This window comes from Aulostomus chinensis, chromosome 1 (genome assembly GCF_037954235.1).
Source record: "Aulostomus chinensis isolate RoL2024-O1b breed Wild chromosome 1, RoL_Achi_v1.0, whole genome shotgun sequence".
Lineage (NCBI taxonomy): Eukaryota > Metazoa > Chordata > Actinopteri > Syngnathiformes > Aulostomidae > Aulostomus > Aulostomus chinensis.
The window spans coordinates 51,096,927-51,110,849 of NC_141320.1; the positions used below are offsets into that span (position 1 = coordinate 51,096,927).

General features: G+C 43.8%; 3 non-coding genes across 3 annotated transcripts; 1 reads left to right on the forward strand and 2 right to left on the reverse strand.

The window, feature by feature from the left end:
* Window positions 1–8,034: 8,034 nt before the first annotated feature.
* On the forward strand, window positions 8,035–8,116 carry trnal-aag (transfer RNA leucine (anticodon AAG)). Its single transcript has one exon. It is a non-coding gene; the product is annotated as a tRNA-Leu (tRNA).
* A 1,742-nt stretch (window positions 8,117–9,858) lies between these two features.
* Window positions 9,859–9,931, reverse strand: trnar-acg (transfer RNA arginine (anticodon ACG)). The gene has a single exon. It is a non-coding gene; the product is annotated as a tRNA-Arg (tRNA).
* A 2,077-nt stretch (window positions 9,932–12,008) lies between these two features.
* trnan-guu (transfer RNA asparagine (anticodon GUU)) lies at window positions 12,009–12,082 on the reverse strand. The gene has a single exon. It is a non-coding gene; the product is annotated as a tRNA-Asn (tRNA).
* Window positions 12,083–13,923: the final 1,841 nt, after the last annotated feature.

Below are 13,923 nucleotides of genomic sequence, written 5' to 3' on the forward strand. Positions count from 1 at the left end.
GCAATATTTTGAGGTTCGTAGCAACTTTTACTACATTACTGTCGCATTATTTTGATGTTCGTAGCAACTCTTAGTACATGACTGTCAGCGTCACTTTGAGGTTAATCGAAACGTTCACTCCATTACTGTTAGCATCATTTTGAGATCATTACCAATTCTTCTGACATCACTGTTGCATCATTTTGAGATCTTTAGCAATTCTTCCGACATCACTGTCGCATTATTTTGAGGTTCGCAGCAACTGTTACTCCATGACTGCTAGCATCAGTTTGAGTTCGTTCGAAACACTGACTACATTACTGTAAGCATCACTTTGAGGTTATTCGAAAGTTTCTCTCCATTACCGTTAGCATCATCTTGAGTACATTAGCAATTCTTCCGACATCACTGTCGCAATATTTTGAGGTTCGTCGCAACTTTTACTACATGACTGTCGCATTATTTTGAGGTTCGTAGCAACTCTTACTACATTACTGTCAGCATCACTTTGAGGTTGTTCGAAACACTTACTACATCACTGTCGCATTATTTTGAGGTTCGTAGCCACTCTTAGTACATGACTGTCAGCATCACTTTGAGGTTATTCGAAACGTTCACTCCATTACTGTTAGCATCATTTTGAGTTCATTAGCAATTCTTACAAAATCACTGTCGCATCATTTTGAGATCATTAGCAATTCTTCCGACATCACTGTCGCAATATTTTGAGGTTCGTAGCAACTCTTACTACATGACTGTCAGCATCACTTTGAGGTTATTTGAAACGTTCACTCCATTACTGTTAGCATCATTTTGAGATCATTAGCAATTCTTCTAACATCACTGTCGCATCATTTTGAGATCTTTAGCAATTCTTCTGACATCACTGTCGCATTTTTTTGAGGTTCGTAGCAACTCTTACTACATGACTGTCAGCATCACTTTGAGGTTGTTCGAAACACTTACTACATTACTATAAGCATCACTGACTTGATTAGCAACTATCACTCCATTACTGTTAGCATCATTTTGAGTTCATTAGCAATTCTTACTACATCATTGTCACATCATTTTGAGATCATTAGCAATTCTTCCGACATCACTGTCGCAATATTTTGAGGTTCGTAGCAACTCTTACTACATGACTGTCAGCATCACTTTGAGGTTATTTGAAACGTTCACTCCATTACTGTTAGCATCATTTTGAGATCATTACCAATTCTTCTAACATCACTGTCGCATCATTTTGAGATCTTTAGCAATTCTTCTGACATCACTGTCGCATTATTTTGAGGTTTGTAGCAACTCTTACTACATGACTGTCAGCATCACTTTGAGGTTGTTCGAAACACTTACTACATTACTATAAGCATCACTGACTTGATTAGCAACTATCACTACATTACTATTAGCATCATTTTGAGTTCATTACCAATTCTTCCTACAACACTGTTGCATCATTTTGAGTTCATTAGCAATTCTTCCGACATCACTGTCGCAATATTTTGAGGTTCGTAGCAACTCTTACTACATTATTGTTGCATTATTTGAAGCTTCATAGCAACTCTTACTACATTACTGTCAGCATCACTTTGAGTTTTTTAGCAACTATCACTACATAACTGTTAGCATCATTTTGAGTTGTTGAGCAATTCTCACGACATCACTGTAGCATTAAATTGAGTTCATTAGCAACTCTTACTAAATGACTGTCAGCGTCACTTTGAGGTTGTTCGAAACTCTTACTACATTACTGAAAGCATCACTGAGTTTCTTAGCAACTATCACTACATTACTGTTAGCATCATTTTGAGTTCATTAGCAATTCTTCCGACATCACTGTCGCAATATTTTGAGGTTCGTAGCAACTTTTACTACATTACTGTCGCATTATTTTGAGGTTCGTAGCAACAATTACTACATGACTGTCAGCATCACTTTGAGGTTATTCGAAAGTTTCACTCCATTACTGTTAGCATCATCTTGAGTTCATTAGCAATTCTTCCGACATCACTGTCGCAATATTTTGAGGTTCGTAGCAACTTTTACTACATTACTGTCGCATTTTTTTGAGGTTCGTAGCAACTCTTTGTACATGACTGTCAGCATCACTTTGAGGTTATTCGAAACGTTCACTCCATTACTGTTAGCATCATTTTGAGATCATTACCAAATCTTCTGACATCACATTTGCATCATTTTGAGATCTTTATCAATTTTTCCAACATCACTGTCGCATTATTTTGAGGTTCGTAGCAACTCTTACTACATGACTGCTTGCATCACTTTGAGGTTGTTCGAAACACTTACTACATTGCTGTAAGCATCACTGACTTGATTAGCAACTATCACTACATTACTGTTAGCATCATTTTAAGTTCATTAGCAATTCTTACTACATTACTGTCGCATCATTTTGAGGTTCGTAGCAACATTTACTACATTACTGTCACATCATTTTGAAGTTCGTAGCAACACTTAGTACATGACTGTCAGCATCACTTTGAGGTTATTCGAAAGTTTCACTCCATTACTTTTAGCATCATTTTGTGTTCATTCGTAATTCTTACGACATCACTCTCACATCATTTTGAGATCATGAGCAATTCTTCCGACATCACTGTCACATTATTTTGTGGTTCGTAGCAACTCTTGCTACACGACTGTCAGCATCACTTTGAGTTTATTAGCAACTATCACTACATTACTGTTAGCATCATTTTGAGTTCATTAGCAATTCTTCCGACATCACTGTAACATTATTTTGTGGTTAGTAGCAACTCTTACTACACGACTGTCAGCATCACTTTGAGTTTATTAGCAACTATCACTACATTACTGTTAGCATAATTTTGAGTTCATTAGCAATTCTTATGACATCACTTTCGCATCATTTTGAGATCATTAGGAATTTTTACAACATCATTGTAGCATTATTTTGAGGTTATTAGCAACTCTTCCTCCATTACTGTTAGCATCATTTTGAGTTCATTAGCAATTCTTCCGACATCACTGTAGCATTATTTTGAGGTTTTGAGGTTCCTTTGTTTGTAACCGATCTGCTGACCAGCGAGACGCCACCACGCACGGCTGTCAGCTCTGTAAAGGAGGGAGAGGAAGTGGAAAGGACGGAGAAGGGTCTGACCAGGTCTATTTCTAGGTGACCACTCACTATCGTCGGCCACACTGCCCCTCACGGTGGGGAGTGGAGCGCCATCCTGCCACAGTACATTTGTTTAATTCTTTTGCTCTTGCACTTTAATTAAAATGGACTTGACTTGAGAATGTTTTGTTTCAAAATATAGATGAATTCCCAGATTTATAGCTAGCATGAGTATGAAGTTGCACTTGCACCCGGTGGGAAAATGTCCTCTGCATTTGACTCTAACTATGTAGGAGCAGTGGTAGCAGTTTCAGCCTGGGGGCTTGGTCAAGATCAATGACAGGAGTAGCAGACAGGTAATATCCATGGCATGCTTGTTGTTTGAGAGGAGTAAGGGTACACTGTTGGTCTCTCACCTGATGGGCTGTCATCAGCACAAATGATCTGTTCCTAAACATCAAAATCTACCATCCCCCCTGATTGTTTTTTACAACTGGAGTACTGGTTAACACTTTAGAAAGCCTTCATTCAGAGCTGTGAAGAACCTTGAACCTGATATCCCAGACATCAAAGTGGGCCACTAACTGGCCAGATGAAGCTATGCTAGGCTGCTGTATCCTGAAGAGCTAAAGTAGCAGCTTCTGAGAGGGATGCTAACCTGGATGTGTTCATCTCCTACTTTAATATCAGCCCCCAACTTGGAGCTCTGACAGCCTCCAGCTTGTTGTTCCTGTTTCTGCTTCAGTCAACAGGGAACTCCAACCTGCAGTAGAATCTTCAACAACAATGGAATAGAAAAGTGAGGAAGAAAAACTAGAATAAACTTACAAAGCTGAGAAATGTTCATGAAGAAGAAAGGCACACGTTATGATTGAGGCCAGAAACTAAAACTCCACACCAAATGTACTTTGACTTGTAGGGTAATGAACTTGAATGTGTTGAAACAGCAGATCAATGAATCCACTACCACACAACAAGATGGTGACCCCCTACCACAAGATGGCGTCACAGATCCTGACGCTCTGTGCAGGAAACTCCGAGCAAAACATTACAACAAAGCTCCTGTTGTTCCCTCCAGGAAAAACTGTGGCTCTGATGAGAAGAAGGATCCCAGCCTCCTCTGAGGATCCATGGCCGCACCATTGGGTAGAAGGACGATTGGGTCGGCACCAGGAGGAACCCTGGTGTCTCCGATGCAGGGAAGATGGAGCAGTGAAGAGGCCACATTGTGGCGTCCTGAAGAGGACATTTGGTGGAGCCTGAGACAGCAAACATCACGCCCCCTTCATCAGAAGAACCACAGCACCAGAAGAAAGAATCCTGGCAGTGACGACAGGGAGGATCAGGGTGACCTCCTCACCTCCACCTTTGAACCTTCAAATGAACTTTAAAAAGCTTCAGAGTGGAGAAGGATTTTTAAACATTTTATTGTTTTTTTCCTTTCATTCTCATTTGTGCGATTGTCTGATTTATTAGAAATAAACACTGTCTGCTGGGTTTACATTGACTGTGATTCTCTTTTTGCATGCAAGTTGAAAGTTCTGCCAATAAAAACACAAGTATTTGAAGACCAAAGGAAGGACCCCCAAAGTCAGGACCCTGAGATCAAAGTGAACGCTCTGATCTCAGAGGTCTGGGATATTTCCCATCCCATGGCCCTTCAAATAAGAGCCCTGTGTCTCTGTCTCAAAGTTTTCAACCGTATTTGTTTGTTAAATTAAAACCAGACGACCACTGTGGTCCTTTTTACACGGTAAGTAAAGCACAGATGCCCTGGTGGACCTGTTGGCACCCTGGACTTTGAATCCAGTGACCTGAGTCCAAGTCTCAGTTCCAGCAGGTTTCCTGCAGCCTTCAGCAGAGCTGCCATGTTTCTCTGTAGAGAACTAAGTGATGCTCTCAGCAGGTTGAGGGCACCACCAACAAGTGAGGGATGAACCTCTGACTTCCTTCTTGTCAAACAGGAAACTCCTAATACGTCATTTGAGTAAAGTACCTCATATTCCTGACATCCAAGTAGTAGTGAAGTGGAGGAAGAAGGGAGGAGATCTCCAACAGGATCCTTCTTTCCTCTGTCCTCCTTGATCTCATGGATCACCACAGTCAAGTGGAGACCCAAGCTCCTGGATGGATCTGGCACTCAGGAACTGCTGAGTTTTCCAGTGGACTTTGTTCCATCCATGGTTCAGGAACAGGACTCCTCCTGGTTAACCTGGTATCTTTCCACCCAACTGTGGGTTCTTGGAGAATTTTTCATGTCATGTCAAGAAATCAGGCTGGTGTGTTTTTCAATGAGAGAAATTCTGGTAACTTAATTAAGTGGCATGTTTGTTGAAGCAGTAATTAACTGATAAATTAAGGAAGGCCTGGCCAGTCTTTGCTCCCAGGTCATACGATGGAGTTAGAAAGTCCTGAATCAATCTGGAGTTCCATGATTTCCTTGTGGTTCATGATCCTTTTGCCAATGTAGTCTGGAACAAGAGCAAGATGAACCTCCAAATATCAACAGGTTGATTGCAGGTGATGTCAAGTGGTATTTAGAGGAACCTCCTCCTTGTGTTTGGTTCCATGATGGAAGGGTGAGAACTCTGGATCCAGTGATCCCAGTTCAAGTCTTGGTGGGACCTTCCTGTCTGGAAGGTGTCCCATGTAACAAACTGATCAAGAGATGCAATGTGGTTCTAATGTTCTGGTTCATTTCTTGTCCTTTAGAAAAATGAAAATCATTTCTTCCTGCCATGAACTCAGACTGTGTGTTTAATGTTAACAATTTAAAAAATTCTACTTTGTCAGTGAATTAATTCAGTCTGCAACTGTCAGTTTCTGTCAGGATGGCCGAGCGGTCTAAGGCGCTGCGTTCAGGTTGCAGCCTCTCCTGGAGGCGTGGGTTCGAATCCCACTTCTGACAAAGGACATTTTCTCCACATTCCTATGCATCCACAGTGGTAAACTCCAAACCCAGTTGAAGCTGCTCTCCACTGATGGGAGTGAGTGGTTGAACTGGCAGCAGAGGAGGCAAAGGAGCTTCCCTGTGACGTCCCAACATCGCCTGGTTTCCTCCAACATGGAGCAGCCACCAAACTCTAACTTCAATGTTGGATCAAAGTCTACTGAAGGAATGTGTTTTCTTTCAATTCACATTTTGTCCATTAACTTCATAATCAGAGACTCCATCTCATCACATGACTAAAGTCTGGGTTCTGTATTGGTGGTAAAATATCCTTCCATGCCCCTCACTAGTTTGCACACAGAAAAGCATATTTTACTGGTTTCAGATCTCTTAGCTTGTTCTCTCTCTTAAACCTGCTGAGGCAGCTTTCATTGTGTGATTGATTTTAAAATATAAATATGGAACAGAACCATTGGAATCAGATGTCAGGACATTTGAAGGAATGTCAATCTCCTGTTGAAATGTTGCAGTGTGCAGCTGAGGCTCTCTGGCAGTGGCACCAGGAGCCACAATGGCAGAACCTGGACCCTCCTGGAGGAGAACCACAGGTGAGGGCCTTCTTGGCTCCAGATTGATGGAAGTCAAGTGTCTGAGGCTGTTAGCAGCCATGAAGTTGATCTGGTTGGCACTGGTATTTGTTCTTGCTGCAGCTCAGGAGTGATTCAGGAGAAGAGTTTCAGAACAGCCCAGGTTGGGGACTGGAATTCTAAAATGTCCCCTGGAACCAGACAACCTTGGGAGGTAAAAGCTCCAATCATAGCCACTCAGATGCAGCAGCAGAAGAAGCTGTCATCCACCCTGACAGTCAGAGCATCAAGTCAAGAAAACATCACCATCTTGTAGTTCCAAACCTCCACCTGTCAGATTCAGCTACTTCTTATTGTGGGACTTTAAACTTGAACACCATGGAATTTGGACAAGGAGTTTTCCTTCCAGTCCAAACATCATCGTCCAGCCTCCAACCAGAGGTCCATCAGTTATCATGGAGCCACAGGTGGAGTCTGGATTCTTTTCTAGAATGAGACGGCAATGACAGTCCTGCCAAGTGACATCACTGACATGAATGGATGACTTCAGTCACATGACTGGATGACTTCAGTCACGTGACTGGATGACTTCAGTCACGTGACTGGATGACAGCGTAGATACCAATGTAGAGGTTGGGGAAATAGTCTCTGAGAATCCAGCTTGAACCCACAGCCTCCTTGTTTTCCAAAAACCCAAACAGCGACCATCAGTCTCCCTCCAATCCTTTACTTGGGTAAACAACAAAAACAGAGTAAAAGTCTCTGGCAACATATTTGTTTCCTGTAGGGTTTCTTCATGTATGTGTGGTGTACCTGCTCTCCCAGAGGACTGCCATCTTTGTTCTGTGGGCTGACATGTTTTAGTGTCAGCACAGGTCATAGCGCTGAGACTGAACTCTCATTCTCCTCCAACTATTATTTCCACCTCACACTCCTGCAGATATTCAAGTGAACAGGGAACACAAATTTATGCTCAACTTCTCCTGTGTATTCATCCACAGTCACTAAACAACAACCAAACCAAACAAAAGAGGTTTGCTAGCATGGCGATCAGCTGTAGTTCACCATCTTATCCAGGTCACATGACTCAGGAGTAGCATGGCCGTCTGGCAACCAAAGGGTGGCTGGTTTGATCCTCACTTTCTCCAGTGGCCATGTCAAAGTGTCCTTGAGTAAGAGACTGAACCCCTAAATACTTCTGATGAGTAGGTTGGCTCCTTGCATGGCAGCCTTCAGCATCAGTGTGTGAGTGTGTGTGAATGAGAGGACATTGTTCAGCTCCTTGAGTGCTGCTGAGGTAGAAAGGCTCTGTACAAACTGAGTCCTTTTACCATTTCTTTCCTGCTTCTAGCGGCGCTGTCGTCACTTCCTGTGACCGTGGAAGGAAGGGGTCCCCCTTCAGAATAAGTTTGATATCATTGTTACTTCCTCTTCAACATGCCTTTCGCAGACCAACTCAGAGAGCAGCACAGTGAGGTAGTGTGGCCGAGCGGTCTAAGGCGCTGGATTAAGGTTCCAGTCTCTGAGGAGGCGTGGGTTCAAATCCCACCACTGCCATCATGTCCCAGGTCACTGGAGAGGTGTGGCAGGTCTCTCACAGCCTCTCCTCTCTCTTCCGCTGAGGTCTTCAAACCTGTGACCAAAAGAAGAACCCTCCTTTGAGTCCACAGACCTGAGCATCGCTGCTCTGACTACCAGGTTACCTCCTGGTGATCAGGGTGAAGTCATGGTGAGGTAGTCAGTTGTTCCTTTGTTTTATGACAGAGGCTTCATTGTGAATTAAATAATTTTAATTCTTTACTTGTAGTTTCATGCTGTTTCGATTGAAAAAGACCAGTTCCTGGAGAAGATCTTCTAGGGGTCCAGGTTAAAGCGGTGCCCCAGCTGGCACCAGGTGCTGACCCAGGTCCTGCATGGGAGATACTGTCAGTTCTGTTCTGCCCTGCTCACAACCACAGGCTGGTGTTGAGGCCTGCAGCAACCAGGGCCCCAGTCACCAAGAGTATAAAGGCTGGTCATTGTGGCAGTGGGAGGAGTCAAAATGAAGACAGACCAATGTGAGCAGGACGTTCCTGGAGAAGTCAGAAGAACTTGACCATGTTTCCTACAGTACCCAGGAGGCCTGGTTGTTGTTGAAGGAAGCTCCAAAAGCAAAGAGCAGACAGCAGGACATCAAAAGAAAAGATCCAGACACTAAAACTACAAGTAGAAACAAGAAGAAATACTAAAAGCTTTGGAAAGATACTACAAGGTTGGATATACATTATTATATACACTACTATTCTCATTGACTCCTAAAGAGGGACAGGAAACATTAGAATGTGGATCAGATCAGCTGATTTCAGTGTTGAGTCCATCCCTCCATCCACTTTCTGTTCTTATCCTTTAAGGGTCATGGGGGGGGGGGGGCGATCCCAGGTGACATTGTTCAAGAGGCAGGGTTCACCCTGGACAGGTCAGAATTCCTGATGATGTCATCAGGGCTTTGACAGTAGCTAGAATTCTGTCTTTGATGTCAGGAGGACATGAAAGAAACCCAATTGAGGAAAGTGGAGGAGAACATTCAGCTTCATTAGAAACACTTGAACTGTTGAACAGTAGAATTTGTTAGAAACAGTTTACAACACTGAGTGACAGGATTAAAGAGGGAAGATTTTTCTACTTTAAATTTAATTCTAACTTTAAACTGGAGATGAACATTTTTAGTGGTTCATATTCTAACATACAGAGGAAGTCATGTCATTCCCTTTTTAAAAAAAGAAAAACATGTGAAGCTCCTCCCCCCAGCTCCAGATGGACAGACAGACATGAGAGAGGCCAGGAAGCAAAGAAGTGTTGTGCTCCTCTCCAGTGCTCTGGTGTTGTTGTGTTCTTCTCAGCTCCATCATGAAGACCTGCTGGCACTGGGCGCTGGTGGAAGTTTGCAGCTCTCACTGGAAAGTCCTGAGGCTCCTCCCACTCTGAAGCAGGCAGTTGCTCCCAGCCAGCCCACACTTTCACTCTCTGGTGTAGGAGTGAAGAACAAAATCAGAATCAAGAACCATCTCTCTTTCATTGGGGCTCCTTTCTCCTTGTTCTGATCCAGAAACTCAACAGCTTCTATCATTGATTGACAGCAAATGTTGATGACACACTGGGATTTTTGTTCTCCTGCTGTCACTGTCAAGTGCAGCTTAACATGAGAGGTAGCAGGATCATTCATGTGTTCATGTTTCCAGCAGACAAGGAGGAAACCTGGGAGGACTTCAGTGACTTTGATCAGTGGTTCTCACTTCATCTTCTCAGTATAAAGTTCAAAGCGAGCTGGCCAGGAGTTGAACCTAGAATCTTCTGATCCGTAGTCAGACGCGTTATCCATTGCACCACCAGCCCTGTGAAGAAGCTGCTGTGTTCATGTGTGCTTGCTTTTACAGAAAATCCCAACAACATGGTGTCATTTTCAGGGGACACAATGGTGCAGTGGTCAGCACTGTGGCCTCCCAGCAAGAAGGTTCAGCTCTCCTCCTATTTGGTTGCTAGGAACCTGAATCAGTCCTCAGTGGAGCGGTGCTGCTGAGGCTGAGTGAGGCTGAGTGAGGGACTGAGCAGGAGCCAGCAGGTCCAAGCAGGTTCAGGCAAACTCCCCTCGGTCCACCAACATCAAAGCAGAGGAACTGAGTTCATCTAACAAAATGATTCATATCATCTCCTCTTGGAATGTTCTGGAACTACAAGTACACTTAAAATGGCTGACTTATGACAACACAAGGAACTTTGAAGTAGATTTGATTTATTTAAGTCAGTGACAGTCATTTTTTCAAGAATTTAGTAACTTGATTGTTTTACGAAGATGAGCTTTTATGTTATACCATTGAAAAAAGACCTTCATGTATTTATGATGACATCACCAATAGGAGCCTTCCCAGTCTGTCAGGGGGTAGAGTTCAGTCACCACCAATGACATCAGAGTCAGAGTTCGAGATCAAAGACAGACATTAAAGTCTCACATTAAAGTCTCTTATTAAAAAAATTAAAGTGTTATATCTTTGAAAATATACTGCAATACATGAAATATTATATTTACATGAATGGTAACCTCGTTCTTATATTCTTTAATATACTGCAATAGTAATGGACCCTCTATGACACTGCAGTGATGAATCTATCAAGGAGTACAAATGATTATAATCTGAGAATTTTGAAGTCAAGTTTGAGATCAGTTTGATCCTCTCTCTCCCTCCCCCCTCTCTCCCTCTGTCTCCCCCCCTCTCTCCCTCTGTCTCCCCCCTCTCTCCCCCTCTCTCTCCCTCTGTCTCCCCCCTCTCTCCCCCTCTCTCTGTCTACCCCCCCTCTCCCTCTCTCTCTCTGTCTCCCCCCCCCTCTCTCTCTCTCTCTCAGGAGCTTTTAAATGAATATATTAATAAAACAGAACAGGAGACTGAAGAGTGATCACTCAAACCCACAGGCTGAATGGGACATCTCTTAAAAACATTGAACCACTGAGTAAAACCATAGAAGCGCTCCTGTCTAGTCGGTGCTAACAAGTTAGCTGTTGAGTGAGTCCAGCTGTGCTGTCTAGGAATCCTGGTCAAAAGCCTCCACACATCAGACAGCTGGTGTGTTGGTGGATCTGTGGATCCTGCTGGAAGAAGCAGGGTGGAGCTCTGAATGGTTCCTGTCTCAAAGAGCTTCTCTGTGCAGCTCCCATCAGCTCCTAAAAACAGGAAACCAGCAGATTCACTGTTGAACGGTGGCATTAAAATGTCTCAAAAGCTGTCCTGTCCACCATTTGTTGGTGCAAAGACATTTAAAAACACCAGTTGAACATTTTCCAAAGTTGCTCTCACCTTCTTTCAAACACCTGGAATGATTTCCTCCAAATCAAAAGAAACTGGTGAAAAAACAACAACAAAAACCTCCTGGAGAATCAAACTCCACCCTCTGCTCCAACTGGACTTGGGACTTCAAATGACCCCCATTAAAAGTCTGCCTGCATCCCCATTCACTGACAGTTGTACTGTGGGTCTCCTGGACAAACATGGCAGGATCCTCTTGATCTCCAGGAGAATAAAAGAGGGAACCCTAGAAAACAAGTCAGCGTGAAAGAGGAGCAGATTTTAAAACTCCTCATCATTTCCACCTCCAGGAGTGAAGCCTCCCAGGACCCAAGAGGCTCCAGCTGGCAGAGCTCTCACTGGTTTCTCCACCACCTCGCTAACCTGAGCTGGAGCATCTGAGAACCAAACAGTGACCCCCTTCCCTCCAGAGCCGACTCCACAAACTCTGAGCCCCCACTTTACCCACAGCCAGCAGGCCTCCTCAACACTGCATGACACACGATGACTAAATTGAAGACTGAAGCGTCTCATCAAGAGATCTGTCACATGAGTCTGCTGTGGAGGGTCAGTCTGTCCGTCCACATTCAGATCATTAACGCAGCGACTCCTAAGCACCAGTAGAGCCTCTTCATCGTCCCTGGGTGGGCTCGAACCACCAGCCTCTCGATTAACAGCCGAGCGCGCTGACCGATTGCGCCACAGAGACTCTGAGTCTCCTGCTTTTCATGAAGAGTTTTCAGGCTAAATTCAGTGTGTGAGGTCCACACTGCACATTTGAGGGACCATGAAGGACAGAGGAGAGTCTGACTGTCATAATGAAAGCCTTCAGCACTAGAACTGAAACAGCCCCACCATCTTAACCCCCCCAGACCAAACAGGCTTCATCAGAAACAGACACACCTCCTAGAACATCCAGAGATCATCAGTCTGATTCATAGAACATGACAAACAATCAAGATCTTGTTATTGTTTGATCAGAAGCTGAAACAATGTTTCTATGTTTGTCTGTTCTGGTCTGAATGAAAGAGGAGGTTTTCTTGGTCATGTGACGTGGATGAGAGTTCAACTAGAACTTCCTGATTCAACAGGATTTTAGTTTGTTGGGATTTTTTCAAAACCACCAACCAAACCTCTGAGTGGTGCAGATGTCTGCTGCCTCCTCAGAGCAGACTGGAGCTCAGAGTGGTGCAGAGGAAGTGTGCTGGGCCCAGAACCCAGAGGTCGATGGATCGAAACTATCCTCTGCTAAAAGAACAAAATAAAATGAACCTGCATCTTTAGAAATGTGTGTCTGTTAAAAAGAGGTTCATAAGGATTTTGTCTTCCTCCACAATCACCAACCATTGTGAGAGTTAACAACAGTCCACTTTCTGACTGAAGCAAAAGTAGACTTCAAAAGGTTTTTCTGATTCAACATAGCAGCTAAATTTCCATTTCCATTTCCTGAACAGGACAGGTTAAAAAAAAGGGAATGCCATGACTTCCTCTGTATGTTAGAATATGAACGACTAAAAATGTTCATGCCCAGTTTTAAGTTAGAATTAAACTGAAAACACAAAAACCTTCCCTCTTCAATCCTGTCACTCAGTGTTGTAAACTGTTTCAAACAAATTCTACTGTTCAACAGTTCAAGTGTTTCTAATGAAGCTGAATGTTCGCCTCTACTTTCCTCAATTGTGTTTCTTTCATGTCCTCCTGACATCAAAGACAGAATTCTAGGTACAAATAAAGACACCATCAAAGCCTCCTGATGACATCATCATCAATTCTGACTTTGATCTGTGTCTGTCCAGTTTGTCCTGAGTGGATCCAACAGTTTCCCATGGGTGACTCTGTCGTGGTCTCTCTCCTGCTGTCTCCAACTCTCAGAGCGCTTCTACTGGTTTCTCTCCATCGTCCCTGTTGCTAGGCAGAGCACTGGTGAGGACTGAGGCCAGTGATGTCATCACCTCCAGCTGAGACCTGCCAAGTGATCCTGCTTCATTCGACTCTGCTGCCTCTGCCACTGCCCTGACTGGTGAGGCTGACAGCAGGTTCTCTCTCATCTAAACTCTCTGTTTACAATGGAGGCTGAAATCCTTGTGATTGGTGGTTCAATCATCAGGTCTGTTGAACTTCCAGGTGCCATCACCTGCTGTCTTCTTGGTGCCAAAGTTGTGGACATTATTGAACGTCTCCAGGACTCATCGACCTCCACCCCTCCTGCAGGTTCTCCCTGTCTCTGTGGTGGTTCTCTCTGGTACTCCAGCTTCCTCCCACGGTCCAGACATCAAGAGGGTAGTGGTTACCTGGACACTCTAAATGACTGTGAGTGTGAATGGTTGTCTGTCTGTGTGTGTGTGTTGGTCCTGGGATGGACTGGTGACCCATCAAGGGTGAACCCAGGGCTGGACTGGCCACCTGGCCGATGCACATCTTTGGGCCGGCCCATAACTGTCATAATTTTTTTTTCAAAAGTGTATAGATTTTAATCGACCGTAACGGTATCGGAGACGCGAAACGCGGCCCATTGGTTGATTTTCTTGAAGGACATTGGGCTCGTCCAAT